This window comes from Rhagoletis pomonella, unplaced genomic scaffold (genome assembly GCF_013731165.1).
Source record: "Rhagoletis pomonella isolate Grant_MI unplaced genomic scaffold, Rhpom_1.0 Rhpom_scaffold_00113, whole genome shotgun sequence".
Lineage (NCBI taxonomy): Eukaryota > Metazoa > Arthropoda > Insecta > Diptera > Tephritidae > Rhagoletis > Rhagoletis pomonella.
The window spans coordinates 86,831-98,003 of NW_023458667.1; the positions used below are offsets into that span (position 1 = coordinate 86,831).

The 11,173-nt window shown below is 36.9% G+C and overlaps 1 long non-coding RNA gene across 1 annotated transcript in view; it reads left to right on the forward strand.

The window, feature by feature from the left end:
• Window positions 1–1,967: 1,967 nt before the first annotated feature.
• LOC118750018 overlaps window positions 1,968–11,173 on the forward strand; it is a 10,338-nt gene continuing 1,132 nt past the window's right edge. Inside the window, exon 1 of the long non-coding RNA XR_004994336.1 lies at window positions 1,968–2,129. This is a non-coding gene — a long non-coding RNA (uncharacterized LOC118750018). The remainder of the gene's footprint in view (window positions 2,130–11,173) is intronic.

Here is an 11,173-nt window from a genome sequence, read left to right on the forward strand (position 1 = left end):
ACTGGTACGATGAGGAGTGTCAGGAAGCTGCAGAGAAAAAAGATGCCGCCTACAGGGCCACGCTGCGATCGGGCGCAACGCGCGCTATGTGAAACCGCTATAGGGATCTGAAGAGGGAAGCGAGACGTATTTGCCGCAACAAGAAGAGAGAGGCCGAAATACGTGATTGCGAAGAGCTTGAAATGCTGGCAGACAGGAGGAATGCCCGAAAATTTTACCAGAGAGTTAGGCGTCTTACGGAAGGTTTAAAGACCGGGGCGCACTCCTGTAAGAACAATAATGCGACCTAGTAACTGATGTCCAGAGCGTACTTAAATTATGGAGGGAACACTTTTCCGCCCTACTTAATGGTAGCAGCACGGAAAGTTGTGGAGAAGAAGAACCCGAGCCCGCAGTCGATGATGACGGAGTCGACGTTCCACCGCCTGACTATGACGAGGTACGTATAGCAATAACGCGGCTGAAAAACAACAAAGCCGCTGGAGCTGACAGCCTGCCAGCTGAGCTATTCAAGTACGGCGGCGAGGAGTTGATAAGGTGCATGCATAAACTCTTGTGCAGAATATGGTCAGATGAACGCATGCCCGACGACTGGAATTTAAGTGTGCTCTGCCCAATCCACAAGAAAGGTGACCCGACATTCGCGCCAACTAACGCGGGATCAGCCTTCTAAGCATAGGTTACAAGGTCTTATCGAGCGTATTGTGTGAAAGACTGAAGCCCACCGTCAATGAACTGATTGGGCCTTATCAGTGTGGCTTTAGACCTGGCAAATCCACCATAGACCAGGTATTCACAATACGCCAAATCTTGGAAAAGACCCGCGAGAAAAGGATTAACACTCACCACCTATTTGTCGACTTTAAAGCCGCTTTTGACAGCACTAAAAGGAGTTGCCTATACGCCGCTATGTCTGAATTTGGCATCCCCTCAAAACTCATACGGCTGTGTAAAATGACGTTGAGCAATACCACCAGCTCCGTCAGAATTGGAAAACACCTCTCCGAGCCGTTCGCCACAAAACGGGGTTTCAGACAGAGCGACTCCCTGTCATGTGACTTCTTTAATCTGATGTTGGAGAAGATAATAAGAGCTGCAGAACTGAACCGCTCAGGAACATTTTACTACAAGAGCGTGCAATTGCTGGCTTATGCCGATGACATCGACATCATCGGTAACAAAAACCGCGAAGTCTGTTCTGCCTTTTCCAAGTTGGATAGGGAAGCAAAGCGCATGGGTCTGGCGGTAAACGAGGACAAGACGCAGTATCTCCTGTCATCAAACAAACAGTCAGCACATTCGCGCCTTGGCACCCACGTCACTGTTGACAGTTACAATTTCGAGAAAGTAGAGAATTTCGTTTACTTGGGAACCAGCATTAACATCGATAATAATGTCAGCATTGAAATCCAACGTAGAATAACTCTTGCCAACAAGTGCTACTTTGGACTGAGTAGGCAATTCAGGAGTAAAGTCCTCTCTCGACGTACGAAAACCGCGCTCTATAAGTCACTCATCATGCCCGTGCTGGTATATGGCGCAGAAGCATGGACAATGCCAACATCCGATGAGGCGGCTCTTGGAGTATTTGAGAGAAAGATTTTGCGGAAGATTTACGGGCCTTTACGCGTTGGCGACGGCGAGTACCGCAGATGATGGAACGATGAGCTGTATGAGCTTTACAACGATATGGACATAGTGCAGCGAATTAAAATACAGCGGCTCCGCTGGCTTGGTCATGTCGTTCGAATGGACACCGACGCTCCAGAGGAGAAACGACTGGCGTGCTTTGCTGAACTCGGCCAAAATCGCTTAGGCGGTCAAAGCGCCAAAAAAGAAGAAGAAGAAGAAGAAATGGTTCATATTCTACACTACAATATTTTTTGTTTTGAACGTCTGGCAACACGCACTTCAGATATCAGCTGATATGCTTATGGCGGAAAACCAACGCACTTGGATTACAGATTGTGAAAAGTGGAGCGAGAAATAATAAGTGTTCGAAATTAATTAATTAATTAAAGAAAATCCATTAGTTCGGTTAAAAAAAGGTAGTGGCTGAGTCGAAATATACTTATCCAAGAGGACCAACTTGGCGTGTGAGTCCTTGGTGCCGGCGAACCCCGAAAAATGTAAGAAAACACATAAATAGTATTAAAATACATGTGCATGTGCATTAAATAACTTGCATTTATAATTATATATTGGAATACTATTGCGCTTTTTATAAAGAAATTGTCAAGTGATTAACAACATGAGCAGTGACGAAGAAATTGAGAGTTTGTTCCTTACAGCCAGTTTCACCAAACTATTTAAGTGGAAATTAACTTTAATTTAATTTTGTATTTAATTCTCATTTAAATAATTTTCAGTTTCAATAAACTATTTATTTAAGTGAGTAAAAAGTGGTTGTAAAATAGACTAGGACTAGCTTTCGCTTTCATTTGTACTGAGAGCTTTTGAAAGCTTTGGCACGCTGTGTTACACAATGATCAGGTGATTAAACGTGTAACACCTCTGAGTGTGGTTATTCTGATTTAACTTTTATTTAAGTGCAGAGCATAGGTCACTTAAATCAAAATTAAAATTGATTGGTGAAACCGAAAATTCGAAAATTAAAGTTAATTTCCACTTAAATAGTTTGGTGAAACTGGCTGTTAATATAATAAAATTATATGCTAAAAGAAGGAAATTAAAACGTAGAAGAAGATGGCGTGTCCATCCCATTAACATGGATTGGTTTCAGCACGGATACCAACTTAAAACGTTTCTTAAAATAAAGGATATGGATGAAAAGGAATTATTTAACCACACAAGAATGGCCCGGCAGTTGTACGATATTTTTTTTAAGTTAATGGCTCCGTCACTGCGCAAATTTAAGGAATTTAATATTAGCCTTATTCACTCTTTGTGTATTCAGTGTAATTATCGTAAGTGGATTTGTCAATTCATAGAATTTGTTTCCAAAAAAACACTAAGTTCACCTGTGAGAGCAAATCCCATGAATTTTCAAATACACATACAATCCGAGCTGTCATGAAACTTGATTGCTATCAGAATCGGAATTGGTGGCAATCCGAATTGCATAATTGTGTTTTGTAATCCATATTGTGTTTGTAAATCAAATATGAAAGGAAAACAGAACACAATTACGCAATAACGATCGCCAACAATTTCGATTCTGATAGCAATCAGGTTTGAATACACAAAAGAGTGAATTCCCAGATTATTTAATTTAATTTTTAAAACAACAAGTTTGCCATTTACTTAACATTTCTGTAATATTTACTGGGCTCCGAGGAAAACTCGGCTATGAAGTGTTTGGTTGGGCGTTCCTTCCTACCCCGCGGTACTGGCATTTTAAAGCGTCGTCCACTCATTTCACTACTAATTCATTGTCCACTGGACGCAAGAGATAGGCAAAATAGGGAGAAAGAGATACATACCTGGAACTTTTACAGCTGAATATCAGCACAGCAGCAGGAGAGGGTGCGGAGAAAAAGCGGCAGAAGGGGAGTAATGCACCAGAACATGTCAACGAAAATGGTGTACACATGAGTTGCTTCAGCAACAGCACAACATGGGTCTAGTGCGCAGGACCTGCCTAATGAAGTGAGTAGCAATGCACCTTTTTCCTAGCGCATGTTGTAATGCTTATTTTTATACCTTTCATGAGCATGAAATGGTATTATAACTTTGGTCCGATGTTTGTAAGTACCAGAACAAAAAGAGATAGACCCATGAAAATGTATACTTATATGATCAGAACGTCGAGCTGAGTTGATTTAGCCATGTCCGTCTATCCGTCTGTCCGTCTGTCTGTCTGTTTGTATGCAATCTAGTCTCTCAGTTTTCGAGATATCCGGATGAAATTTGGTAGGTGGGTGTATTTTTATAATGTATTAATCATTTGTCGGAACCGGAAGAATCGGACCACTATAACATATAGCTCCCATACAACTGATTGTATTGATTGAAATTTTGCAATACTTGCACCCATTATCAACAGAATACTTATAGTGAAAATTACAAAGATCGGGTCACTATAACCTATAGCTCCCATACAACGGATTGTTCAGATATAAAATTTTGCGTTATAACTCCTCCATTTATATAGCTAGGAACATGAAATTCCGCACTGTTTTCAATAATTATCTACAGAAAACTTACAGTGAAAATTAAAAAGATCGGGTAACTATAACCTATAGCTCCCATACAACTGATTGTTCAGATATGAGATTTTTCGTTATAATTCATCCATTTATGTAGCTAGGACCATGAAATTTCGCGCTGTTTTCACTCATTATCAACAGAAGACTTACCTCGAAAATAATAAAGATCGGGTCACAATAACCTGCAGCCCCCATACAACTGATTGTTCAGATATGAGGTCTTTTATCATAACTCCTCCATTTATGCAGCTAGGAACATGAAATTTCGCACCATTTTCACTCATTATTAACAGAATACTTACAGTGAAAATAACAAGGATCGGATGACTACAACATATATCTTCCATACATCTGATTGTTCAGATATGGGATTTTACTGTAAAACTTCTTTATTTGAATAGCTAAAACCGATAAATTTCGTAAGATATTTTATAAATAATAATACAAAGTCTACTGAGAAAATCGTCAAAATCTATGCTGTATAAGCTTTATCTCCTATAGCACTGATTGTTCAGATACCAGTTTTTGCGATATATCTCCTTTATGTAGGAAACTAAACCCAATAAATTGTGTTACCGGTTTACATACCGATCACATAGCGGTGAAAATCACTTAGATTGGTGTCATATAAAGTATATCTTCCATACCTCTGATTGTTTAGATGCGATTTTTTATATAAGTATGTAACTCCTCTATCGATGTATGCAGATGTATTCAAAAGCAGTAATCTGTCAAAGTAAAATTTGCAGATGTTCATGAAAGGTATGAAGCCTTCGTCATAGCCGAAGACAGCGCTGCTCTTACTTGTTTACATTTACACAGCTCACATTCTAGGGAAACCGACGATGTGGACTTCAGTCCCGACAGCAAATATTTAACAACCATTACGAAAGATGGTCCTGGCTTGGGTTAGCTCTGGCGAGTATAAAACCACATCACCAACATCCAAATCGAATAGCACAACAACAGCCACAACGACGATGAAAATAGAGTCAGCCACTATGAGCTCAACATAATCTTAAATATTTCTATTCAAGCCGGTTAATTATTTTATTAAAGTTATTTTATTTAAACAGCACAGATATAATCATAATCATTATAAAAGTATATTTTCACACCTTATATGTATACGTTTCACAATTAATTAATAAATATTTTCATTTAACGACCGCTTAGAACTCAACTTTTATGAATCGTAAAAAATAATAATAAAAATTTAAACTCACGTTTGTAAACAATAACTTTAACTTGTTACTCACCCGAAAACTCTGCCTTTTTATGCACCCGCATATAATATTGTATTATTATTGTAAATATAAATAAATAAAATAAACCAAACGTCTGATTAAACTTCCTAGAAAGATTCTGAGTATGCAATTATTATTGTGTAGTGTATTTTATTGTAGGTATTCAGATAGTTACAGTTTTGAACAAGCACATTTGTTTAACTATTATCTAACATTAATAAAATAGCTTTCAGCAAATTAATATACATGGATATATGAAATTAGAATAAATTTAGATTCATAAACTCGCAGTCCATATACTCTATTTTTTGTACTTTACCATGATACAATAATTTTTAGAAGGTAGTTTCACTTCAAAATTTTTGACATAAACCGTGTCTGTGACAAACACGCAATGTGGCCACTGCTACGATATAGAACTTGGTGATTTTCGCTTGTTATATTTTTTAACAGAACATGTAAAGATGTATATGTTTCATAACTGATCACTTAATTTTTAATATAAATATACGTATTTAATACAAACATTTTTGGCACTGCTAATCACATGAATAAAAATCATAAAAATGAAAATATAACGGCAATATTTCTTGTTTATAATGGATTAGATCCATCGTACACCACGGACTTTATTGGCCGCCGATTTAGATGGGCTCGCTAGTCTTTCCATTGCACCACAACTTATTTCTCGGAGCGATTAAGCTGGTGTAGTGTGCGCACCTCCATACATCTTCATGTACATATTTCAAGCGAGCCCTATTATTTAAATAGGCGGCCGATAAAGTCTGTGGTATGCGGTGGCTCTTATAGCTGTATCCTTACATCTATTCCGTGTGTTGCAATATCCACGAAAGCAGCAGTTAATTTTTTATGAAGAAAATTATTAAAAAATATTCGAAAATTATTATTTATTTTTCCAACGTCAAAAGCTGGATTTTTTTTTTTTTGAAAAAGTTGGTACAACAAAAAATACGAAACACGTTTTCTGTAAGATAGCTAACATGGCGGATAAGAAGAAGAAGTGAAACTACCTTCTAAAAATTATTGTATCATGTACTTTACTTTACAAATCACAATTCATTTCTCTTAAAAAGTAAGTGGCACTTATACATTACTTTTTGACTTTTGTATTTTTACATTTTGAAATTCAGGGTACGAGTTAAGAGCTCTAACAAATTTTGATTTCTCTAAAATATTATTTTACTGGACAAAAGTTATTAGTACCACTGAATTATAAGTGGCTTGCTCAGTATTGTATCTGTCAAATATATAGATAGTTGCTGTGCTTTACTGACTAAGTAATAATTTCATGTGGCAAAAAGTGTGCACTGAACCATTGACATGTAGGCCCGTCAGAATTAGCACTGCGTCCGTGGCGGAGAAGTATGATACTGATTTGTTTACACCGACGCTCTCATTGTGGTATCTCTTTACGTTCTGTGCGACATGTCATTTTTGTATACGGACGCAATGTGCTCATTCTGATTGGTCTAATAGTCTATACTTAATAATATAGTTATACTAGTCTTTAGTTGAATAGTCTTGTTCCTCTTGTACTTCTTCATGCTCGTCAATCTGCGCTTGCATAACAATATCAGTGCATCGACGCATCACTAGCGCTTGGTTAGGCTTTTTCATTTTGGAAATAGCAGAACATATCATTTTCCCAAAACCACTTATCTCCGCACTAAACTCTTCTCGATTACCTATACGTGCACATACCTCCTGGAAAGTTTTTACGGTATCCAGTATTACAGTGTCTAACTCGTCAACCTGTGCGGCTCTTCGCTTCCTTGTCCGAGAAGAAGGAATTGGAGTTGACTGAGCAGATGGAATTGAAGTTGACTGAGGAGGTGACTGCGCAAGCAAGGCCGAATCGCAAAGTATGTCTAAAATTTCGCCACTTACATCATTTGTTTGCAATGGTGGCACACTTTGTCGCATTCTGTAAAAATACTTTCGTTATAATCCTACTAAATATTATAAATGTGAAAATTAGTATATTTGGTTGAGGATCAACGGGGGGAGCCGCGATTCATGCTAGTTGTTACATATGTATGTATAATGTTAATGGATCTTACTTACGGTCGAGGAATAATATGACCTCTTAGAAACTGCAGGCTGTCTAATAGCGGCCACTGCCTTCCCACAGGCGCGCCACTTCCTGAGGAGGAGTTTCTAATTTCCTTGCTGAAGCGCTCTCAAATTTCAACACCGCTTCATGACAACGGATTCTATTAAGAATATAAAAACATCTTATAAGTAATAACACTGAACTAATTTATGTTTACCACCCTGTGGGGAAAATCTCTAGTTCTGAACTGGGGCGCTTCTAGTCCATCTAGACCCAGTACTGGTTCGCGATAAATCTCTTTTGCATGCAAGCAACTGGCGAATTTAACATGGCGATGTCCTAGGAAGTGTCAATTGCCCCCCGTTGCATACCTTTTTCGATAGTTCCGAACTAGTCCTAAATTCTATAGTTCCGAACCAGTTCTGAAATCGACAGACGAAAGAAAAAAGTATTATGATTTTTCAATCTTTTTGGTTCTTCCGTGTGTGCGATTTTAAGTTATTTTGAAATGAAATTTGTTTGAATGATTGTAAGAAATGTACGTTTACATACCTTTAGCTGTAGCTGAGTTTTCCGAGGTGCTCGCTGTTATTTCTTAGATTCCAGATGGTCCCAAGATGTTGAAATGTTAACACAAATTTTAGTTTTGTATTACCAAGTTATGAAACTGCATCTGCGAAGCGCAGAATAGAAGCGTATTTGAACGAAAGAGCCGCCGAACACATATCTATGTAAAGTAAACAAGCCCCCCGCTGCATCCCTTATTCGATAGTTCCTAATTAGTTCTAAATTCGACAAATAAGATCTAGTTCGCTCTGCATCCCGTTTTCTATAGTTCCGAACCATTCCTAAATTCGTCACTTTAGATATAGATGTCTAGTGAAAAAAACTGAAAAAATTAGTTTTTTAAAAGTACCACTTTTCGCCGATTTTGGACTGGTGGGGATTTAGTTCCTATATAGTTCCTATAGTTCATTTTTGGCGATAAAGATCTAGTATGGAACTACAAATTTGGTTCAACAGTTCGGGGTTTCCCTACAGGGCATCAACTTCCAAACTGTTGGCAACTTCCAGCCAAGCTCGTCTTTTTTTCTCCGGGTTCTTGAAGTCTGTATGACTTTTATCGTACAAACAGGGACAGCTCCGGACAAACTCAATAAGCTTTTCATCATCCATTGCTAATACTCAAATACTTAAGTGCACTGAACGAAGAAAAACTGAATAATATATTAACACCATGAAAATGAAAAGCACGGGCGAAAAATACAAATTAAAACTTACATAATGAAAAGTGCAACAATTTTTTTTTTTTGTGATTTGAGTGGGGTTTATCCAATACACATCGTGCATTCGAGCGCCAGGTTATCCCACTGCTGTGACTAAATGAGGAAATTGAGATCGAATGTCTTGTGAAAAGATTAGTTGCAACAGGATTAATTGTAAACTGCACCGAACGCGAAAAAAACAAAACAAATTAGACAATATACTGAAAAAATAACCTTTTGCAAAGTGACGCGAAAAATAAAAGCGCAAAATGACGCAATTCAGATATCAGCTGTTTATGGTTATGGCGGAAAACCAAAATTCAATTGGTCTCTATGGCTATGGTTATGGCTATGGCGTTATGGTATGGCACCACTAATCGAATACAGTGTTGCCCATAAGGTTGATTGGAACAGCTGTTTTATATGGTTATGGTTATGTCACCACTAATTTAAGCTTCAGGAAGGCGCAAAGCGAAACTTACATATATACAAGCAGCGCTGCGTTCAAACAAACAAACACTATACTTCGTGTATTTCGTCAGAGAACTTAGATAGATAGAGCAGGTGCAAACTGAAAGTGGAAACTATTCGCGGACGAAAAATTAACAGCGTTAGAAAAGTTCAAGTCGGAATGTAGAAATTCTGTTGAATTTAATGTTGATAACATAATACAATGTTGAGCAACATGAAATGTGATGTTCTTTGCGAGCAAATAAACGAAAATATGGTAAATCTTCACATAATTTTCATTAATTTGTAATTCTTGTTAAATTTTTTATCTTGTTCTCCTTTTATGAAGATGCAAATACAATTTAAAATAATGATAGTTTGGCATGAAGTTTACACACATATGTACATACATACATAGACTGGCAATCAAAAGTGAGCGCATGGTGTTTTTTGCTTAATATTTGCAATGTTTTTCAATTAAATTTTTTTGTATTATCTTTTTATAAAAATGTGGTTCATGCTTTAATCAAAACTATACAAGTCAAACTTTTAAGCTTTATACAGAACTTAGAAAAATTTAACGAACTTTCGTCTAAATTTTGACCTCTTTAATCTGAATATTTAGAAAAATTTTGAGTACCTACGCAGATACATATATCGGGTTTTTAATTCTAAGAAAACAAGTGTAAGTTTTAAGCGGCTAAAAAATCGCGTTGATATTAGCCGTGTTTTATTTGTCCAGAAATTTAAGCTATCAGCTTATTTTGTATGGACGACTTACCCAACATAATTATATTGGCTTATGAAAAGCTATCTTGGCTTGTATATTGAACAAGAGGCATTGCCATTCGGCATAAGAAATTTTCTCCTTCAGCCAATCAGAAAGAGCCACAACTTACTTTGACACAATTTGCAGTCAAACAACTGTCAAAATTAGGCTAACATAGGAAATAAGCTAATTTCGTTTTATTTGACCAAGATTTAGCTATTTGCTTGTGATGGTTGAATAAAACATGCCTAATAATGATTTTTTATTGCTGACGGCTGTTTGCACTTTTAACCATATAAAAGGGAATTTCTTGTAGAATAAAATGCGCATGACCGTTTGCAAACAAAATTTAAAAAAATGAACGCTCTATTTTGCAAATTGCACTTGTTATATGCATAAAACCGCAAAATCCGCCGGGAAACAAAATTCATTAAAAAACAACTCGATTTTTTAGCTGCTTAAAACTTGATTTTATTTCATTAGAATTAAAAACCCGATCTATCTGTGTACTCAAATTTTTATACCTTTCATGAGAATGAAATGGTATTATAACTTTAGTCCGATGTTTGTAAGTACCAGAACAAAAAGAGATAGACCCATTAAAATGTATACTTATATGATCAGAACGTCGAGCTGAGTTGATTTATCCATGTCCGTCTGTCCGTCTGTTTGTATGCAATCTAGTCTCTCAGTTTTCGAGATATCCGGATCAAATTTGGTAGGTGGGTGTATTTTCATAATGTATTAATCATTTGTCGGAACCGGAAGAATCGGACCACTATAACATATAGCTCCCATACAACTGATTGTTCAGATATGCGATTTTTCGTTATAATTCATCCATTTATGTAGCTAGGACCATGAAATTTCGCGCTGCTTTCACTCATTGTCAGCAGAAGACTTACAGTGAAAATAACGAAGATCCGGTCACTATAACCTGCAGCCCCCATACAACTGATTGTTCAGATATGAGGTCTTTTATCATATCTCCTCCATTTATGCAGCTAGGAACATGAAATTTCGCACCATTTTCACTCATTATTAACAGAATACTTACAGTGAAATAACAATATCGGGTGACTAAAACATATATCTTCCATACATCTGATTGTTCAGATATGGGATTTTACTGTAAAACTCCTTTATTTGAACAGCTAAAACCGATAAATTTCGTAAGATATTTTATAAATAATAATACA